The sequence below is a fragment of the Heliconius melpomene genome, unplaced genomic scaffold (assembly GCF_056956725.1).
Source record: "Heliconius melpomene rosina isolate 202511_hmr_F unplaced genomic scaffold, ASM5695672v1 ptg000026l, whole genome shotgun sequence".
Classification (NCBI taxonomy): domain Eukaryota; kingdom Metazoa; phylum Arthropoda; class Insecta; order Lepidoptera; family Nymphalidae; genus Heliconius; species Heliconius melpomene.
The window spans coordinates 125,742-148,998 of NW_028181862.1; the positions used below are offsets into that span (position 1 = coordinate 125,742).

Genomic DNA, 23,257 nt, shown 5'->3' on the forward strand with positions numbered 1-23,257 from the left:
TATTTAATGCCGTAACCGTGCTGTGCCCAGGGCGAAATCCAGACTGGAAGGGGGATAGGATTTTATTTAAAGCTAAGAAGGATGAAAGTTGTTGATGGACTATACGCTCTAACACCTTTGACAAAAATGGGAGAACGGAGATAGGGCGATAGTCAGAAAAAGATAAAGGATTAGGTACCTTAGGAATAGGAGTTACTATAGCTTGGCGCCAGGCATTGGGAAAAGAGTTTGAGGAAAGGGAATGATTAAAAATGTGGCATAGGACAGGGAGTACAGGGTTGAGAGTTAAGAGAATCATCTTCCGACTGATTTGATCACTACCAGTAGCATCGGATTTAATGGCCAGCACATGCTTCTTCACGTCATCAGTAGAAACAGAGGAGAAATAAAAAGGAGAAGGACAGGAGATATCGGAAATTGACTTAATGGTGTCGGCTTTAATTTCTTGGTTCAGTAAGTTAACATTTGAAAAGTGTTTGTTAATTTCATCAAGATTTATTTTATCGCTTATATTAATAGTTTTCCGTGTGCGTCCAATACCCATTGCATCTAGGAATTTCCACACTTTAGCAGGGCTGTTATTTTCAATAGTGGAATGGATAAATTTACGTTTTGAACCTAGTAAGGTTTTCTTCAGTGCAATTTCTTTTGTATTTAGACTTAGCAGAGTTCCTCTTTGCCATGAGTTTCTTAATATCGTCTGTAAGCCACGGAGCGGGGAGATGTTTAAGTTTTACGGGTCTAAGAGGAGCATAAATATCAAAAAGTTCAATAAGAAGAGAGTTAAATATGTTAATTTTGTCATTGGTACTTGGAGCATTGAACACACTATCCCAATCGATCTGACTTAAGCTTTTCATGAAACTCTCATTATTGAAATTCTTGAAGCTTCTACGCATGATAACCGTGGGCTTGATTTTTGGTGTGCGAATCTTATAGGGTTAGTATACGAGATCATGATAAGAAAAGGCCTCAGCACACAGTTGGCCGAAAGTGACGACACGTTCATGAGAAGACACGATCATTAAGTCCAGTTGTGAAGGAATAGTGTTTGGGAAAAAATGGGTAGCACTGGTAGGAAGAAGGTTGAGGTTTGCACTATTCACTATATTTTTAAGTCGTTTAGTACGCCAGTCGTTTTTAATTATGCATGTATTAAAATCACCCATAATAATTGTGTGGTCGAAATTCGGTACATACTTGTCTAGCAAATTTTCAAAGTTATCAAAATAATTTATGTGAAGCGATGGGCTGTAGAATACTCCTAATAAAAGCTTTATGGTACCGAAAATGACTTCAATAAAAATATGTTCAGAAGTATTTAAGTACAATGTAGGGGATTTGTCAAGTATAGAAAAGGGTATGTGGCTACGTAGGTAAATGGCTACTCCACCGCCACCTTTCCCTGTTCGATCATTGCGGATTAAATGGAAGCCAGGTAGTGCGTAGGATGTTGAGGGTAAGCATGGTTTAAGGAACGTTTCAGAGACTAAGATTGCATGAACGTTTTTAACATCGAAGGAAGCCAAAAGATCCGGGTAGTGGGCGGGAATGCTTTGTGCATTTATGTGTATCACATTAAAATGCTTGTTAGAATTAAGAAATGTCATGTCCAATTTAGTATTGAGTTGGGAGAAAGTGCTGTGAAAACTATTATTAGACGACGTAGATGAACATTGACAAAATATATCCTCATCGGAGCTGTTACCATTTAAATTTGCGTTATTGAGCATACCGTTGCATAAAACTATATAGATAAAATAATATAAAAAGAAATATATTTCCTATATATAAATATATATAACAAAGTAAATAGATAATATAAATTAGGAATTAATAATAAGTTTATGAATAATATTAATTATAATAATTTGACAAAGTTATAGTAATAGAATTAATAAATTTGCATCACACCCATGCCAGCATTAACTTACAATTATAAAATAATAAACAAAACATATATACAGAGAAAAAAAAAGAAAAACAAAATACAAGATAATCGATTCCATAATCTAAAATTTATCGTTGAATTTAACACTTTAACACATTGTTGTTATTGTTGCTTGTTTGTTTGTAGATTATTTATTTGCTTTTTTTTGTTGTATAATCCATGTCTTGGGATCTCGGCGATGCAAAGACGTTATATCAACATTTCTCAGAATACTTTGAATACAAAATCGATTAGCAACTGTATTATAACGAAATTTTCAACAATCGAATGTTAAATTTTCAAGTACCATTACAGTCATGGACCTTGACGTAGACGTAGGTAGACTCATTTGAACTAGCGGCTTTAATATCAAATTTTGACCCAGTTTTTTAGGATTCAACTACAGATTTGTAGTTTTGTATTTTTTTCCTGAACTATTACTACCTGTAGATGCTAGCTGCCAAATTTCTTAAACTTAGGTAAAACCGGAAGTACCCTATTAATATTTATTCCCTTTATAGTGTCGGTCTTTGCGATATAATAAAATAAAATAAAAAATAAAAAGTTTTTGCGATATAAACGGCTATATTTTTTTTTAAATACCCTAAAAATGGCAGATGAATAGTCTTTTGGATGACCATAAGTAAAAACCTCAACCGTCGACACAACAAAGTTTGTGGTCAGTACAATAATAGCTGTCATAATGTGTAATAACACGGCGGCGCCACCCGAGGTCACTCCTGCAATCGATACCACGCTGACCACGTCAGTGCCGTCGCGCCACCATTACTCACTGAGCACGTCAATTGTTACCATTCATTTGTCACTATTTTATATATGGACTACCGCTGTAGAATAAGCTTTCATATTCTATCGAAGAATCATAGGCTCAATTATATAGGCTAATATCTCCATTTAGGAAGCAGCTTAGAGTAGTAAGGTAAGGCAAGGTGTGCGGATGGACGAGATAGGCGAACCGTCGCTGGTGTCGTCGTCGCGGCTGCGGCGCGGCGAGGTGGCGGGTGCCAGCGCGGCGGGCGGGCGCCTTGCCACGGGCGGCGGCGACGGCACCCTGCGCCTGTGGGTGTGGGGCGCTGGGCGCGCCTGGGAACAGTGCGCCGAGGCGCCGCGCGCGCACCGTTACGGCGTCACGGCGGTACAGTTCGCGCCCTCGGGGCAGCTGCTAGCCACGGCGGGCGTGGACGGCGCAGCGCGCGTGTGGCGGGCGGTGGATGCGCGGGCGGCATGTGGAGCGGGCTGGGGCGCCGCGCTGGTGGCGCTGCGCACGCTGGCGGCGCCGGACGCGGCGGCGGCGCGCGCGCTGCAGTGGGTGGGCGGCGAGCGCGCTGTGGTGGGCCACGACGACGGAGGCGTGCGTGTGTGGGCGCCGCGCTCGGGCGCGCTGCTGGCGCACGTGCGCGCGCACGAGGGCGCTGTCCACGCCGTCGCCGCGCTGGCCTCTGGCGCGCTGCTGTTGACCGCCTGCACGGACGGAGTGCTTAAAGTCTTTGAATTTGATGGTAAGATATTAAAGCGGCAACGATTTCATTGAAACTCTTTCTAAGTTTAATAATGAGTTAATATCTGTTGGCTTATATAAAAATAATCTGTGGCATCACGTGACATGAACTAGTTACTTCAAATTCAAATAAATCATTCCTGTTTGTTCCGAGACACGGAAGTAAAAGAACGTTGTTTTAGTAGGTTATGGGCCCAGATTCCAGCCCAGATGTAGGGCTCTTTAAAGTTTTTCTTGCGAAGTATCGCGAAAGTGTTGAAAACATATCAAGTTATTGGTGTGATAATAAATTTCGCAGTAGGATATTTAGATTAGCTAGATTAGGTATACAAATTTATTTATTTTACATCAAGCTAAAAATGGTTGTCAATTACTTACATTGTAAATGTGCCGAAGTTAAGAGGCAGAGAAAATTACAGTGAATGGGCATTTGCAGCGCAAAACTTATTAATCCTTGAAGGGATGATGAAATGCATCAAACCAAAGGAAGATTTTTTTTTTTCGAACATGTGGATAATGCTGTTAGCCCTATTGGCTTTTACAGCGACACCGGTTGGGTAGGGAAGAGGGTACTCTGTCTCTGAAGAAATGCAAGCACTAAGTGGCTGCCTGTGAGGAAGTCGACGACTGTAAAGGCGCCCCCTGCGGGACTCGAACCTCGGCTTGCGGCCGTCGAGCGGACTGGGATTTCACCTATGCTAAGCAAATCAGCCGCGACTTGAAGTCGCGACTGGGGACAAATTAGACTACTCTAAGGGAGCTAACGGTCCCTAACCGCTGCGCCCGACCGCGCCGAGACGCGACCGAGCCGTTGAATAAGCTGGACTTGTGTACGGTGTTTGTGTCGTGTGCGAGTAGTGTGTTTCCTACCTACATACGAGGCATTCGCTATAGTAATGGCGTCATCGGAGTCTAAAAGGACGCTGCGCGGGCGTCTACGTCTAGGGAGTGCGTTAGGGATGTAATCACACGCATTAACGATGAGGGATTCGCGTGCGAGCCTGCGCGCTCAAAGTAGCGCTTCGCTATGCGTTTGCAGTGCTCGTGAATCGATTCCACACCAAAGGAAGATGTGAGATTGTTTGCCCAGGAAGATGAAAAAAACTAGAGCGAAACTGATTCTTACGATTGACACTTCATTATATGTGCATATTAGAAATGTTTCTACTACAAAGGAATTATGGGACAAACTTTATTTGATGATTCCGGATTGACGAGAAGAATTAGCTTACTACGAAATTTAATTTCTATTAGATTGCAAAATTGTGGTTCCATGATTGCTTATGTGACACAAATAATAAAAACAGGGCAAAAGTTGTGTAATACAGGATTCCAGTTAAACGACGAGTGGATTGGTTCGTTGCTATTGGCAGGGCTACCTGAAAAATATGCCCGCATGATAATGGCCATCGAACATTCCGGTATTCAGATAACAACAGACACCATTAAAAGTAAGTTACTCGACATGGAAACCGGGAACGGAACGAATGGAATGAACGATGAATCGAATGGCGTTTAGGCTATTAGTTATAAAGGTTGGCAGCATTTATCGACGGCCAGGAAGTCTATGGTAAACAAAAATAACAATCATGGCGGTCAACATGGAATGACATTGACAACAAAAGCTAAGAAAAATTAAATTAAATGTTGTCGATGCAAACAAATAGGTCATTATAAGTCACAATGTACGGTTGAAGTGTCGAATAACAAAGGAAATGAACGTAAGCAAACAAATGCGTTCAGTGAGATCTTTCTAAGCGGAAACTTCAACAATCAAGATTGGTATGTTGATTCTGGAGCCAGTGTGCACTTGACGCCAAATAAACAATGGCTGAAAAATATTTCCTATAAAAAGGAAGGTCAGACCATTATAGTAGCCGACAAAACAAAAGTGCCGATCACGTGTTCCGGCGATACAAAGATTTCTACCATAGTTAATGATTGCAGTTGACAACTAATTTAATTTCGGTAAGTCAATTAATTCACAAAGGGAATAATGTTGTATTTACTACTAATGCCTGTGAAATATATAATCAGAAAGGGTACACTGGTGGCAAGTAAGTATTATTAAAAAGTAAGTATTATTAAAGTAGAGTAAAGTATTATTAAAAAATGGAGTTTACAAGCTACAACTTGAAGAAAATATATCTGCAGCAGCGATCATATCCGGTGAGCTCTGGCATCTTAGGCTGGGACATATAAACAGTGTATGTCTGAATAAAATGAAAAATACAGTTGATGGGTTAACCTTAAAAGAGAAAATTGACTAACTACGAGTAAGAAAGACTAAGAAAGGAGACGAAAGTGGGATACAAAAGCTTAAAAAGTTATTCTAGTAGGTTATGCTGATGTAAGCAAAGGCTATAGAGTATATGATCCAATTAAAAAGGTCATAACAACTAGTCGAGATGTGATAGCTGTTGAGAAAGAAAACACTACCATAGCAGTGACAGAAAAGGAAAATGTAAATGAAACAATACAAAATTTAGACAAGCCATCTTCAGTGGGGGATATGAAAGAAAATGATTCTCTCACATCCCATGAGAAATCTACAAATGACTCTGATTCTGAGTAATACACCCAGTGAGTATGAAAATGTAGAAGAAAGTTTACAAGAACCTGTGATAACTAGAAAGGGTGTTAGAAACAGAAAACAACCTAGATAGATAGATTTGGTTTCAGTAGTCAACAAAGTGTCTATTTTCAAGAAGTTGGAGACTTAACATTGCAAGAGGCATTGACTGGATATGAAAAAGAGTATTGGCAAAAAGCATTAAAAGAAGAACTTCAATGTTTCGAAGAGAATCAAACTTGGGAGTTGGTTGATGCTCCAAATAGTGGTTGTGTGGTTAAGTGTAAATGAGTTTTAAAGAAAAGGTGTGATGTGAATGGTACAGTTCTATACCGTGCACGCTTAGTGGCAAAAGGTTTCACTTAGAGACCTGGTGTGGACTACAATGAAACATTCTCTCGTGATTAGATATTTCACCTCAAGATTATTATTTGCCTTAACTGTAAAATTAGATTTTAAAACAATACACTTAAATGTAAGAACAGCTTTTTTAAATGGACGTCTTGAAGAAGATATATGCAAATACCAGATTGTTTTAGTGATTTAAATGATGGTAGTCTTAAAGTTAGGCCATTTATGGGTTAAAAGTATACCGTATCAGTGCCTGATACTAGTTGTTCTACTAAACAACATTGGCAACATTCTAAAAGGATTTTAAGATATTTAAAGAAAACAAAACATTATGTTTTAAAATATGATTCAAAATTTAATTCTGAAATAATTGGTTATGTTGATGCTGATTGGGGGAGTGATGTTATTAGTAGAAGGTCATATACAGGTTATGTATTTGAATTATCAGGTGCTGCAATATCTTGGGAAAGCAAAAAACAGAAGGTTGTTGCACTCTCTAGTACAGAGGCAGAGCATATAGGGATCTCAGAAAGTTGTAAAGAAGCTATTTACTTACAAAACTTGCAATGTGAAATTACTGACAGTTTATATACTATTATTCTTTACAATGATAACCAAAGTGCACATAAATTGTTATTGAATCCTGTTTTCCATAATAAATCTAAGCATATAGATATAAAATTTCATTTTTGTAAAGATATTATTGCTCAAAAGTTAGTACATGTACAGTACCTATGTACAGCTGATATGCCAGCTGATTTGTTTATAAAGAGTTTCAATTCAATTAAGCATAACAGTTTTGTAAAAGCTATTGGTTCAATATAAAATTAAATTACTTGTATTATTTTTATATAGTGGGGGTGTTGGTATATATCAAAATTATTTGTGGCATCATGTGACATGTACTAGTTACTTCAAATAAATCATTCCTGCTCGTTCCGAGACACGGAAGTAAAAGAACGTTGTTTTATTAATATCAATGATGTTCCATATAGAACCGTGTGCAAGTTTTATATTCATAGTTATCTGTATATATATAAAAGGACTTGTCCTCACTGACTGAGGTAAGACGCATGCACAGCCGTAACCGCTGTGCGTAGAAACGTGAAATTTGGGCAGATTTTTAGGCAATCAAGGGATTTTAAAAATCCAGCAACAATTCTACGCCTTTACAATAGTTTAATTCGTAGTAAGCTTGAATACTGCTGCCAGGTGTGGTCTCCTGCTTACAGGAAGTATTCTGATAGGCTCGAAAGCGTTCAAAAAAGATTAGTTAAATATTTAGTTTGTAGGTTTAAGACTCTAAGTCATAGTGAACGATATGAAGACATAATTGGCAGCTTTAAATTGCAATTGCTTTCTGTTAGCGTTGTGAATTTATTATAATGTAAAGTTATTTTTATTAGTATTTTGTTGTTAAACTTTATTAGAATTATGGTATAATAATTCTAATAAAGTTGTTATTTTCTTTGGCTTAAATTTTTAAATAATATTTTGTGAAGTCAAATGACACAATTTTGTTATAATTGTATTTGTCAAGATAGTTGTTGATTTGACTAATAATATAAAAGGCATGGAATTAGTAGTCGGGATTCATTCCTTGCCCGAGCCTCGGCAAATACACTTACTTTACGGCACAGTGGTATCTATCAATAAAGTGTTGGAACCGAATGGTTGTTTCTATTATTAACCTGAAGAAGCTTATAGTTCAGAAGTGGGATGTGTTTCCACGTTAACACATCAAGAGGTTATATTAAGGCCAGTATCAATTATTTTTTATTATCTTTATATTAATTGAAATTAACAGTATGCATTAAGATACCTATGTACAATAGGTAGACATATTATTGTTTTTTATATACTTATTTATTTTGTAAACTGATACAACTGGGTGTAAGTTTCAGATTGAGTCACGAGTGTAAATTGAAATTATCATGAAGGTGTAAGAAAACGCAAACGTGAACGTGGGCCAATCTTGGGTCGTAAGCTGAGTTCGCGCTCGTCTAGCAGATACCGATTGAGATGGCATCATCGAGCTTCGAGGTCACCTTTCGAGCGAATTGCAGTTATCAACTTTAATTAAGGCCACGTCGCAGTCACGAGCGACGAAGAAGAATGTTGGTGAGTGAATCATCTAGTTCTGATAGTGGATGTGGAATAGAAGATACGACTCCGTTCGTACGAAAAGAATGAATTAGCGTTGATAAAGAAGTACCTACATTCATAATTAAAGAAATAATTAACCTACTCATACTTAAAACAATTCTATCAACATATATTACCTACGAATACTTCTAATACGATTCCCGAATTTAACCGCTCAAATGAAGAACAAACTTTGGATATTTGGTTAACGAGAATACCGAGAAAACTATTTAAAGTATAAATAGCCAGGAACTCAATTACTCATTACGTCTACTTTAAACCTAAATATAATGAACTTTTAGAAACGAAATTATCATGAAATGAATTTATTAAATAGATGTGAAATGTAGGGTAAAAAGGCTATTGATTTGTATTATTGATGCTACAGAGGATTGTAGAATACGATTAGGAGTACAAGTTGGAAATTTTGTAGTTCCAGAAGATTTACTAGCCTACTTGAAATTCAGCAAGTTGGAATATGAATATTTAAAATCATTAATAACTTGTATTATTTGTAAATGGTTACAAAGAAATGCTAAAATAAAAATAATTCTTAAAGTAAGTTAATAAATATATAATAGATGCCTTTTGTTTAAAATCACTGAGTCGATTTTCTTTAATGAGAAATAAGTAATATGATTTTCGAAATTTACGTTTCGCTGAAAGGTTTTGGTAAATACTTATAAAATAATAAAATAAAAAAACTATCGGTAAGCTATAGATTATTTAAATTCAAAATGAAAATTTAAATAAATTCAAAATGTTTCAACTAATATTAAAATTCTTATAATACAAGATAATTTACTAAAAATATCCAGTATTATTGAGCCATAATTTTACAGTGCATAATGGTATTGTACTAATTAAAGCGGATATAAAAAAAAATGATTTTCCAAAAAAAAAAAATGTTGTGAAAGCGGTGGTGAAAAAAATAAATAAAAATATAGTTAGTTCAGTCCCATTAGAAACAGAATAAAATATTGAATCATGTAAAGTGTATATAAAAGAGTTTATAAGAGTAGCAAAAGATTGTATCATTTTTAATAAACTTAAGTGAACCTTATGAATTCTAAAAAAAAATCGTGATCAATTAAATATAAATAAGTCTGAATTTTAAATTTTATAAAATCCGAGCTGCTTTTAAGTTATTAAATTTTAGAAATCTGTTCAAATTTCGTTCGTACGTTTCTACGTATAGCGTTTACGGCTGTGCGTGTGTTAGAAAGCGTGCGTATTACCTCAGTTGGTAAGAACATGTCCTTTTATTAAAGGATTAGAGTACAATTAATGGAGGCCAAACATGTAGTAAATATTAATAAGATAGAAGCGACTGTAGAGCAAAATTTTGAAAAAAAATAACATGTTGTTGGCGATGTATTGAACTCGAGTGATAAAATAAAAATATGAAGAATTATTTCGTTAATATAGTAAATAACTTTCAATTAGGATGTTGGGCTTAGGTTTAACTCATTTTAAAGAAATGACATCAACTTAAAAAAAATCATCACCGTCGTATATTACAGCCGGCAAACGACTTTAAAAAAAAAGAGATTTTAATAACACGGGTGGTAAGATGGTGGCTTCAAAATAACAACTTGGCTAAAAGAATAGAAACAGAAAGTAACTGAAATGCAAAAGACAGATGGCAAGATTTTAAATATAAAGCGTATATTAGACGAAAGTGAAATTGAAATGATATTTACAAGAAAAAAATCAAAATTATAAAAAAAAGGAATGGTATATAGTTATTCATAATAGATTCAAATTGATAGTTCCAAAAGTTGTTAGGCGGCAATTGTTGAAAAAAAAAAAAACAAATATGATTTAGAGTATTTTGAAGGTGATAAAACTTTAGAAACCTTATTTTGAATGTAGTTATCGCAAAACAAGGTATGTTCCACTCTATTCCTAAAATTGATAAATCTGTCCACACCATTCACCATAGACCACACTAGTGGCCCGCCCGCTTAAACTACATGATTATTCATTTAATAACCAGAATTGACTGACAGTCAAATGTGTTGATGTCAATGAATAAATATGATTCGTTCAGAAACAGCCTTAAATGTTAATAAATTATTTATTTTGGTGAGGATTTATAATACTCTTTGTAAAATAAAAACTGCATATTAAAAAAATATATATATATACCCGAATCGAATATCGAATCGAAAATAGTTAAATTGACAACGTCCTCCTTTTGGAAGTCGATTTAAAATATACGTTAAGTATAACTATAGGTGTAGATTGCTATATTCGTAGGCGAACTAATGCCTTAAATTCATTTAAATGATGATAGTTTTTATTTATAAACCGATTTTGCTAAAACAAGATGATTTAGATCTTATGCTGAGTTAAAACCGCAATTCGTGTAAGTTAAGTAAATCGGGTCAGCACTTTCCGAGATAAACATAATCATATACAAACAGACAGACAGACAAGAAAATTTAAAAGATATAGACATTTTTGCTTTCTATTATTCCTTTTAAGTGTCCCTCTATCTATTCCAGTCAAAAGTACTAAATGTACAAACAAAATATTTTTACTGTAGAATATAAAATTGTTCCCTTTATTAATGCCTCTAAAGAAACTCATATATAATAGACGCTTATAATAAATTTATTACTATAAATGCTGTCAAAAATACGAAAACAACTTTAAAATTACTAAATCATTATTTTAGTTTATTTGATAGTTCCTTCATTCACGAGTAAAAGCTTCCTAAGCTTTAAAGAATTTATTGAAACGCATAAGAACAGTCGTGTATTAAATGCAGTTGCTACATCCCGTACAAACGGACAAGTAATGTTATAACAACAATGTTAAACATAATTGTCAAGAAAATAGAAATGAAAATAATACTCAGGCGGCGGAAAAAAAAGAAAAGAAGTAAATTTACGAATAACAAATGATCAGAAAAAAATAAAGAAAATAAATAACAGTGGCGTAAGAAGGTTAAAAGAGCGCGAGATTCTCTGCGAGATGTCTTCAAAGATAAACCCGACAAAATGAACATTGTCATAGTAAAAATAGTGATGGACATACGATAGGAACGAGAAATAAAGATAAGCTTGTTACACCAAGTTTTCGCCTCCAAAAAGTTAATAAATCTTTTATCGGTCTGAGTATACGTGTATATAATAAAATTCCGCTGTGTTCCAAGTTTGCCACTTCCAAAATTTAAAGTATTTGTAAAAAAAAAAACAAAAAAATTCTAACAAGTAAAGCTTATTACACTGTACAAGAATATTTAAAGGATATACATGTTTGGAATGTAGTGCAGGATAGCTGCCAGCCAATGTAATAGTAAATATACCATTGACTTTCAAAAGAGCAACTGTTGAGTTTCTTGCCGGCTCTTCCCAGCAGAACTGCCTTCCGAGCCGGTGGTAGCTTTTTGTTTATATGTTCATGCGACGATTCAAGAGTGCTTATAATAAGTTTTTTTTAATTAAAGAATATTTTGAATTTAATAACTACAAAGTAGGTGACTACTAGGTGGTTGGGGTTCAACGCGATATTAAGATTAAAAATGGTAAATAAAAAAAAAAGAACTTGTAGCAAGATTATAAGGATCATACCTCAATTACCAAAAGTGGAAAATATCAAGGAGTATTTTCAGTTCATAAAAATGTTATAATCGGGATCGGTTTAAATGATACTGATGATGACTTGATTGACTCGGTTGACTAGTCTTTAGAAGGTTTAATTTTTGATGTAGTTAATAGCAGATGCGCAAGTGATGAAATTGAGCAAATGTCGAAATTAATAATGAAGTTTTGAATGATTATGAAAGTTGATAAAGAGTGTAGGAAGAGTTTATGGTAAAGTTGATAGTTTTAGTGATGGGATAAATAATTGTGAGGAGATATGAATCTCCTCATGTTGAGTAGAGATTTAGAACATGAAAATGATTATGAGTATACTATACTTATAGGTGCCCATGAGACCAATAAGCCGGATGATGAGTGCATCTTGCTAGTGCATCTAGCTTACATGATTATCTGTACACACATGAGGCCGATAGGCCAACTAAGGAGTGTAACAGATATTGAATTGAATATAATAATGACCATGATTATGATAAATAAACAATTGTGAGGTGATATGAATCTCCTCATGTTGAGTAGAGATTTAGAACATGAAAATGATGATGAGTAAGTATAAGTGCACATGAGACCGATAAGTCAAATGATGAGTGCATCTAGCTTACATGATAATCTGTACACACATGAGGCCGATAGGCCAACTAAGGAGTGTAACAGATATTGAATTGAAAATGATAATGATAATGATAATGATAATGATAATGATAATGATAATGACAATGATAATGACAATGATAATGATTTAGAATAGTTTAGTGAGTAAGAAATTGATGTAATATGATTTTAGTTTGGGTGTACATAAGACCGATAAGTCAAATGATGAGTACACCTGGCTAAAATCATAACCTGTTCACACATGAGGCTGATAAGCCAACTAAGGAGTGTAACAGATATATCTGTGTTGTTTAAGTTTTTTTTTTTTATTCTTTTTGTGTTATTATTTAATTGTATATGTAATTGTAGGAACAATTAATTGCAAGATGGCCGAGAAGATTAAGTTTTATATACATGAATGTCTGTTTAATTTTTGGTTATTTTTTTTTTTCTCATTTTTCGAGGGGACTCGAAGGTAAAGGAAGGCCGAGCTGTTAGCGTTGTGAATTTATTATAATGTAAAGTTATTTTTATTAGTATTTTGTTGTTAAACTTTATTAGAATTATGGTATAATAATTCTAATAAAGTTGTTATTTTCTTTGGCTTAAATTTTTAAATAATATTTTGTGAAGTCAAATGACACAATTTTGTTATAATTGTATTTGTCAAGATAGTTGTTGATTTGACTAATAATATAAAAGGCATGGAATTAGTAGTCGGGATTCATTCCTTGCCCGAGCCTCGGCAAATACACTTACTTTACGGCACAGTGGTATCTATCAATAAAGTGTTGGAACCGAATGGTTGTTTCTATTATTAACCTGAAGAAGCTTATATTTCAAACCGTAGAGATCTCGTAGACATGAAGTTTCTACATAATTTATTCAAAGGAAAGATCGATGATAGTGAACTGTTTTTTTTTGTTAGATTTAATATTAAGATACCTCAGAGAACCCCTCGCAACCCATGTCTGTTTTTCAAGACGGAAAGAACTAGAACGAACCTTGGACAAAATAGTCCCATTAATCGCATCTCTCGTTCATTTAATGAGTACTTGAAAGAAGATGTCACGTTAGACATTGGTTGTGACGGGCTCTCAGTTTTCTTAAGAAAATGCAACCATATACTCAATAAAGTTAATTAGTAGAATTAATTGTAAATGATTTTAACTATTATGTAATATTAAGTAATTTTATATTTTTGTTATTTAATTATTTTTTTTTCTATAATGTAAATTAATCATTGTTATTATTGATGATGAATGATGTGTTCTCCTATAATCAGTTGTACATAATAGTATTAGTATATCCTAAGAATGTATGTAATGTAAACCAATATGTACGACAGTTGGAGATCCGTATAAATAAATAAATAAATGTTTACTTTCGTAATCTGGACATCCACTAAGAAGGGATTTTGGAAAATGTTAACCGTAAAGGGGCGAAATAGGGGTTGAAAGTTAGTACGGAAAAAATCTTAAATCGCCACCGATTTTTATAAAATTTGAAATTTAGACTTAACCCGGCGGGAGTGTGGTGAAGAAAAGTTACTACAAATTATTAGGTATTTTAAATAGTTTTTTTAATTAAATTAAATGAAGTAAGTGGTGTATATTATATAAGCTATATATTTACGTGTAAAGAAAATAAAATATATAGTAAATTATATTTATTTTTATTAATTCCCATAATGAGATCTAAGTCACTTGTTTTTGGTAACAAAAATATTAACCTCTATTTAAAAAATAAAAAAAAATAACAAGTCTTATTTAAACAAAAAAAAAACTCTTAAAAATTAAAAGAACATGAGATCTTTGACAAAATATGAGCATAAAACATTATGAAATATTTTGGAACAGTTTATAAATTTAATTCAAAATCAGTACATTTTTTGCAAGAAAAAAATTGTATGATGTAGACATATAGTTTTTCCACACCCAGTACAAGCGTATTTTGTTTTGTGATCTCCCCTGCATGGACAATCTACACGTCAAGTATATCGTCCGGGTTCATTTTGGGCTACTGGAGACAGCGGTACACACCCCGCCACAATCCCACCGGGTTAAAAAATACGTAAGCGAAGCTGCGCGCGTCCGCTAGTCTATATATATAAAATCGAAAGGTCTTTTTTTTTTTTTTAATGGAAAAAAGGACAAGGCAAACGAGCGTTCGGTTCACCTGATGATGATCACCGCCGCCCACGACCCCGTGCAGCACCAGAGGAGCTACAGGTGGGGTGAGTGAGGTCACTCACTCATCACGAAATCTCAAACTACAAGTGCTAGGAATCTGAAATTTTGTATAGGAATTACTTATAGGACGTAGGTGCTCGCTAAGGCGGGAATTTGCAATATTTGACTTCTAAGAAGTTGTTTTTGGGGTTGTTATTTGGTTACTATAAATGCTAGGAGTTTCAAATTTTGCAAGGACATCACTTATAGGACGTAGGTACTCATGGAGACAGAAATTAACAATAACAGTTCACGCAGGCGAAGCCGCGGGCGGGCCGCTAGTTAGCAATAATGACATCAGATTATTGTTTGTTGTTTTATAGTCCGTTTACATTTCAAGTGATGTTTCTGGAAAGATTGTAGATATTAACGTCCACAATATTATTATATGCTATAATAGTGCACACATATTTACTGTATCAGGCGAAACTTATTAAATTATTTAACTTATAGAAAATAATATCAGTTATATAAAAGGTGTTGTATAACACTATTAGATTTTAAATAAAATGAGAAGAAAATGAAGGAAGGTGATCATTCATATTTTAGTCACTTGTTAGTTGTTATTTTTTAGAAATCATTTCTCATGCGAGAGAAGGCGATACTGGTCCATCGCCAATATTATGGGAAGACGGTGCTCACGACTTGGGGGCTCTGTGTGCCGTGGCGTGCGCAAGGGACGCGGCCACGGGCGGGCACGACGGGCGCGTGCGGCTGTGGCGCGTGGAGGGCGCGGGGGGCGCGCGCCGCGTGGCCCCGGGGGCCGCGCTGCTGGGGCACAGCGCCGCCGTCACGGCGCTGAGCTGGCGCCGCGGCGTGCTCGCCTCTGCCTCGCTGGACCGCACGGCGCACCGCCACGTGCCTGCGCGTGCTGCACGCGCACGAGCGCTACCTCACCTGTGTTGAACTTGCACATGACTTACGATTTATGATCACAGGTAGCTATTCGTTTATTCTATTTCTATTGTTGTTACGTATCTCGTTCTTGCTTAAATTTTGCAGATTAGTACGTACAGTTAGGACATTTAGTTCTTAATTTTTGCTTCTTTTAGACACATTGTGTAAGGTGGCAAATCAATGCCCCGTTTTCCCCGCCTCTTGCTATCCGATTTCATAAATTTTTGAAATGTTCGGATTTCAATACAATTTTTTACTAATACGAATATGAGTTTATGCCTCGCCAGAAAGATCACCCTGGTTCTCCATTAGAAAAAATATTTTCACATAATTTCCTAAATTGTGCTTTTTGATTTTTAAGCTATGCTGTAGGTACTTGCTTATTTTTTATTCCCAATTTCACTACATATATATGTAGATAACATTTCTTTGTGTATTTTCAGCCTCTAATGATAAATCGATCCGGACGTGGTCGTTAGGAAATTTTTTTATAAGTGATGACATAGAACTTAATTGTAATCCTCTCGTCCATTTTGGGCTCGGTGATTTAGAGGTTGGTATAAGGTCTAAGTGCTTCAATATATTTAAATAGCCTTAATTGTTAAATTAAAACAATTTTTTTAGGGAATTGGCCCTGTTAGCGAAATGGATTCAGATATGGAAAACTTAGAAGGCTTACTATGTACAAGTACTGAGACCCGTCGCTTGGCGCGCGTGTCTCATGTCGCTGCCATCAACTCTGTTGCAATTTCTAAGAAACATATAGCTACCGCATGCAGGTAATAAACGAAGTCTTTATATTATTTAAATATATTTTTTTTTTTTATGGAAGAAAGACAAGGCAAACGAGCGTTCGGGTCACCTGATGATGATGACCCCGTGCAGCACCGGAGGAGCTACAGGTGCGTTGCCGGCCTTTAAGGTGGAGATAGACGCGCTTTTTGAAGGTACCCATATCGTACCGACCTGGAAACACTGCCGCGGGTAGGCCATTCCACAGTTCGGTGGCGCGTGGAAGGAAATTTCTACGAAACCGCACAGTAGTGGAGTGCCACGTATCCAGGTGGTGTGGATGGTATTTAAGTTTGTGACGTACTGTGCGGTTGGAAAATTCGGCGGCAGGTAACAGGTCGAACAGTTCTTCAGAACACTCACCATGAAAAATGCGATAGAGAACGCACAGCGAGGAGACGTTTCTACGCAGAGCCAAAGTGTCAAGCCTTTCACAGCTTACTGGGTCCTTAATGATTCGAACAGCTCTACGTTGTATGCGATCAAATGGGTCAAGCTGATACTGGGGTGCACCAGCCCAGAGATGAGAACAGTACTCCATGTGTGGCCGAACCTGGGCCCTATATAGGGCCAATCGGTGTTTTGGCGTGAAGTACCGTCTCGCTCTATTGATGACCCCCAGTTTCTTCGAGGCCAACTTGGCCTTGCTTTCCAGATGATCGCGATACTGGCAGTCACTCGAAACATTAAGGCCCAATATGCTGATACTGGGCGCGGCTAAAAGGGGAGTATTCTGAAAGACTGGCGATACGATAAATGGGGTTTTTTTAGTGGTTAACGCGCAAACCTGTGTCTTCAGGGGGTTAAATTGGACCAGGTTCTTTTCATCCCATGAAGAGACAATCTCGAGGGACGCCTCAACAGAAGACACAAGTTTATTTCGGTACTGTTCAGCGTTTTCCCGAGAAAGACTTGCGCGGCCGGAGTAAACAGCGTCCACCGTGCTGTCATCTGCAAAGCAATGAATGCTAGAATCTTCCAGCATGTCATTGATATGCAGAAGAAACAGCGTGGGGGACAGCACGCAGCCTTGGGGAACGCCAGCGTTCACGGGCATATGATTGGAGCAAAAACCGTCGACAACGACCTTGATGCTGCGCCCAGTGAGAAAGCTGGCGATCCACCTGCATAAGTTCTCGGGAAGCCCATAGGATGGAAGTTTGGCAAGGAGCGCTCCATGCCACACTCGATCAAAGGCCTTCGCCATGTCCAAACTAACTGCCAGGCCCTCTCCCTTGCTTTCAATAGCCGCAGCCCAACGGTGGGTAAGGTAAACCAGAAGATCACCGGTTGAGCGACCATGGCGGAAGCCATATTGACGGTCATTAATCAATCGGTGATCCTCTAGATAAACCAAGAGCTGGCTATTGATGATGCTCTCCATGACTTTTGAGAGTAGGGAGGTGATGGCAATAGGCCTGTAGTTAGATGGATCGGATCCATCGCCCTTCTTCGGGATCGAGTGGATAAGAGCGCTCTTCCATGAATCTGGGACTACGCCGACTGAGTAAGAGTGCCGAAACAAACGCGTTAGCACCGGCGTCAGCTCAGGAGCACAAGAACGAAGCACTAAGGGGGAGATGCCATCTGGTCCGCTCGACTTATGGATGTCCAAAGAGGACAGAGCTCGCCTTACAGCTTTTTGGTTGAACTTAACCTCAGGCATTGAGCTCTGGCACCGCGGGATGGTCGGTGGCGTTGATCCTTGGTCATCCAAAGTCGAGTTCGAGGCAAAGAGAGCGCCCAGGAGATCGGCTTTCTCCTTCGCCGTATGGACCAAGATGTCATTCCCCTTGCGTAAAGGCGGAAGCGAAGGCTGGCTGAAGTTGCCGAGTGCCGCCTTTGAGAGCGCCCAAAACTGGTGAGTTCCGGACGGGTAGCTCTCAAGCTTCTCGCCGATTTTGGCGATATGCTGGGACCTTGCTTTGGCAATTTGCCGCTTAAAGGACCTAGAGGCCCGGTTATACTCTCTTTTTGAGGCTTTCACCTTCGGATCCTTAGTAACCAGTGCCTCGGCCCAGATTTGATATGCCTCGCGTTTGCTAACGGCAGCAAGTTTGCAAGACGTATCAAACCAAGGCTGTGACTTGCCACCGATGGGCACTACAGTGCTAGGAATGTAAAGTTCCATGCCCTGCAGAACCACGTCGGCAACAGCAGCGGCACAGGTACTAGGATCATCAGAAGAGAAGCAAACCGGTCCCCAGGGATAAGATGAGTAAAATGTACGCATCCCATCCCAATCTGCTGACTTGTAGTGCCAAACGCGACGAGTTGCGGGTGTTCTGCGACTGCCGCGCTGAACGGGCACGACACTCCGTACCAGGCAGTGGTCAGAAGACCCCAAAGGAGCATCGACGACCACCTGGTACTGTTCCGGGTGCGAAGTCAGCAGAAGGTCCAATAAGGAGGCATTGTGGTTGTCCACGTCCGGGAGTCGCGTAGGCGACTCGACCAATTGGGACAATCCATTCGCCGTAGCAAGGTCAAAAACGGCCCTCCCAGCGTGGTCGGTGGTGCGTGATCCAAGCCAACTGGCATTGTGCGCGTTAAAATCGCCAAGTATCACGACCTCAGCAGAGGGGATCTGTGAGAGCATATCGTCGATGGCCGATTGCATGTGCTCCATGAGCCGATCCGTTTCCGCATTGCCACTGTGGGACCTGTAAAGGCATGCGTAGACTCGGGTTCGATCGTCCGAGTCAACACGGAGCCAGATAGTCGACAGGTCCCGACCTTCAAGATTAGCAAGACGACGGAAACTCAGGTCCTCCCTTACGTACACAGCGACCCCGGCATGAGGCATAAAGTTGTGTTCTATTTTATAGCCGGGGTATTGGAGGTAGGCTGTGTCGCTCGGTCGGACAATTTGAGTCTCCGTCAGAAATAACAAGGCCGGCCGTGCCGTCTCAAGATGGTGGTGGACGGCATTCAGATTGGAGTGAAGACCCCTGATATTGGAAAAGTCCACGTTTAGTGTGGTAGGGGTTGCCGTGGGGCGTACGTCTCGTTTGCCTTGTTTGCAATTTGGTCTTGTGCGCGGTACGTTGCCCTCCCCAGAATTCGAAGGGCAGCCTGAGCTTGAGGACTCAGGGAGGGATTCTCCAGCACCGGAGGTGCTGGTACCCTCCTGGGGTAGATTCTCTTTATGTGCCGCTTTCATATTCCAGGGAGGGGTGGGGGTTGGGCTCCGGAGCCCGGCATTACCTAATGCGAAACGCAGTGGCATAAAGCCACTACTTAACGCCGGTTTTAAATGCCGGGGGTGGTAATGATCCGGTCGAGTCTGCCCAAACGTGTTGCCATTGCTGGCGACGTGACTCTACCACACGTACTTTAGTCGCCTCTTACGACACCATCAGTACCAGGGTGATCCTATTCTAGGCTGGGATCACACGGCCATATAATGCATATTCAAGACTAAACGATACTTTTTAGTTTAAATTAAGTAGATAATTTTGTTTAATATTTTAATTTAAGTGTTTGCCTTAACATAACCATCTCGTGAAGTGAAATTTAAAATTAAATCAGCTTCACGCTGTATCCCGCTCAAGGTAGGCATAGTTACTAGCAAGAGGGAAATCTAGTATTAAAACACTCCGCTCCCCACTTTCTGCCGAATTTTGGAGGCATTGCGTGTTGTGTGGTTGAACTCTACACAGTACAGTACAGTTACAGGCACACCCCTGTCCTTGCGCCGCTACGCCAGGGTAGCCACCTGCATTTGCGGCAATGTATATTGCTAATATTGCTAATGTTAATGTATGTAATTATATCGGTCGCACCTACTCTATATGTTTTAGTGACGGTTATGTACGAGTGTTTAAATGGCTACGGCAAGATGAAATCGTACTTGAGCTGGAACTGGAGCTAGCGGCGCATTCGTATCCTGTACTGTCTGTTGATTTTGGTGCCGATGGCGCGTTACTTCTGAGCGGAGGGCTTGACGGCTGCGCGCGCCTCTGGGACGTGCAGGTTGCTAGGATGTGCTTGTCAAATACTCGTATATATTTAGTGCGGCCCTTGATAGACTAGTCAGGTTGTGAGCTGGTAGTGTTTTCAGCGGAAAGCGTAAATGCCTGCGGAGGAGAAGGAGGCGGCGGAGTTCGCGACACACGTCTGTCCACACATCGTCCACCTTTACTTCTGATTGCTTGCGACGACGGACATGCAGCTATTTGGGGGATCGATCCGCCAAGTCCAGACCCATTACAGCTTAGTAACGTTTTTTAAAATTACTTCTACAATATAAACAAATAAAAAACCGGACAAGCACGAGTCGGGCACACCCACCGAGGGTTCCGTACAAAAATTGGAGATATCGAACTTTTTCTGAAATTCAGGCTTAGCTTAGCTAGAGCTCTTTTATCTGATACCTCACTTGAATTAGCGGCTTTAATACCAATTTTTTCCCCTCTTTTAAGGATTTAACTACAAATGTATAGTTTTCAGATTTTTTCCTGATACTACTTATACATGCTAGCGGCCTAATCAAAATTCTAAGTTAACCGGAAGTGTCCTATTAATTTTGATTCCTTTTATTGCGTAAAAATACAAGTTTTTTGCTATTTATCCCGACTGCTAAGGAAGGCTTATGTTTTTATTACCTAGAGATAAGGGGTCTTGACAGACAGACAGACGGACAACAGAGTGATCTTATAAGGGTTCCTCTTTTCTTTAAAAAGTACGGAACCCTAAAAATGGGTATTTTATAATTTTTTCTTAATACTTATAGAAAAATAATTATAATATTAATTATTATAATTTCCTATATTAGGAAGGTAAAAATATTATAGTTTACTAGTAATTAAAGACTTGTTCGGTTTCAATTGTTTTAGTGTTTATATGGACCTGGCTGAAGCGGCCATGTGCTGCGCATGGACGGCGGACGGACGAGCACTCGTGACAGGGGGTGAAGCAGGCGAGCTGCACTTGTTACTTCCACCGTCTTGCCCCGGGACACTGCATCAAGAAGCAGATGCACACGATCTCGGTGACTCTTTTTAGCTGCACGCTGTATCCCGCACATAACAGAGGAAATTTAGTGTTGAAATACCCCCTTCCCTACTTTCTGTCGAATTCTGGAGCATTGCGTGCTTAGTTACCAGAGCGTGTAAATGAAAATAGTAAATATTTCGTTTCAATGACCTGGCCTGGTGATTTTATTTATAATTAAGTATGAACTATATGATTCTTTATTTTAAAATTTAAATAAACGAAAACGACTAATTTTATTTCATAAACATTCAGGAGTTCTAAGTTGTGATTTTGCTCCAAATTTTGAAGTCGAAGATTCTGATGAAAATATCAAAACATATTTGCTCGCGACGGGAGGAAGAGACGCTCTGGTGAAACTATGGTGGGTGGAGCTGGAGGGAGTCACCGACACTAGCGTAGAGAGAGGCTCGTTGAAACTAGCCAAGTCTCTACAGGCGCACGGCGGCGTAGTCCAGTGCGTGCGCTGGGGCCCGGCGGAGGCGGGCGCGGGGGTGGGCGCGGCGCTGTGGCTGGCGACGGGCGGCGTGGACCGCTGGGCGCGCGTGTGGCGCGTGTGGGCCCGCGCGGGCGGGGAGGTGTGTGCGCGCGCCCTGGCCGCGTTGCCGGCCGCGGCGGGGGGCGCGCCCGCCCTGCGCCTGCTACCCGCGCCCGCGCCCGTGCTGGCCGTGGGCGAGCTGAGCGGGACGCTAACGCTGTGGAAACTGCCCAACTCCCACCTACTCGACGAAGAGGAGGGCGCTGACGTACGCGCTTGGGGGCCTGTGGGAGTTGCGAGATGGCTACGAGAATATGTGACGAGACCGCCAGGTGAATACACTATGGTTTGTGTTTTAAAACATATAGATACTTAACTTTTCTTAATATATAAACTTGTCCTCGCTTGTTCAGGATCATCAGTATCGGATGTGGAAGAGTCTCGTTTATTAGAAGCAATGCGAGAGACTGCACTCAGCGAGCCACAACTCCTTGATAAATCGATTGAAGATTTGATGACTATTTTTGGATATGGTAAAAATGAAATATTTTACACGTCCCAGTGGCACACACACATGCACACACACACACATACATGCACACACTGACATACGCACAAATACACACATGGACGTATAAGATAATTTTTTTATTTTTGTCAAAAAGTTGAGAAAATTAATTTAAAATAATTTGCTATTTATGGGACGTACACGTATGTTTAACATAAATTATAGTAAGTATAGTCTGGCAAACATGTTATTGATAATGGGAAGCACGCGCGGCAAACTGCTAAGTATACGTATGCGCAGAGAACGTTCGATCAGTGTTACCCTGTTATGTTGTTTTACCCCACGCTTAGTAAATCACATTTACCTATACGATAATTAATATATCTGATCATGTTTATGTTGTAGTAAATTATACAAAACGAACATTTTATGAGGATATGTAAATATCAAAAAATAATTAGCTGTTCCATACATTGTTGTCGAGAATAAAATCAAGACTAGCCCGAAAAGTATAATTTTTTGTCAATAAATAATTAATCAATTCTAAGCTTCTGCTTATATAACTAATGGCACATGATATTCCTCTTCCCCTCGGACCGCAAAACCGTTTAGACGTGTCCACTGTGCTAAAATTATT

At 38.9% G+C, this 23,257-nt stretch overlaps 1 pseudogene; it reads left to right on the forward strand.

The window, feature by feature from the left end:
- The first annotated feature begins 2,714 nt into the window (after nt 1–2,714).
- LOC146526550 (telomerase protein component 1-like) lies at nt 2,715–22,719 on the forward strand (annotated as a pseudogene).
- The last annotated feature ends 538 nt before the right edge of the window (nt 22,720–23,257 follow it).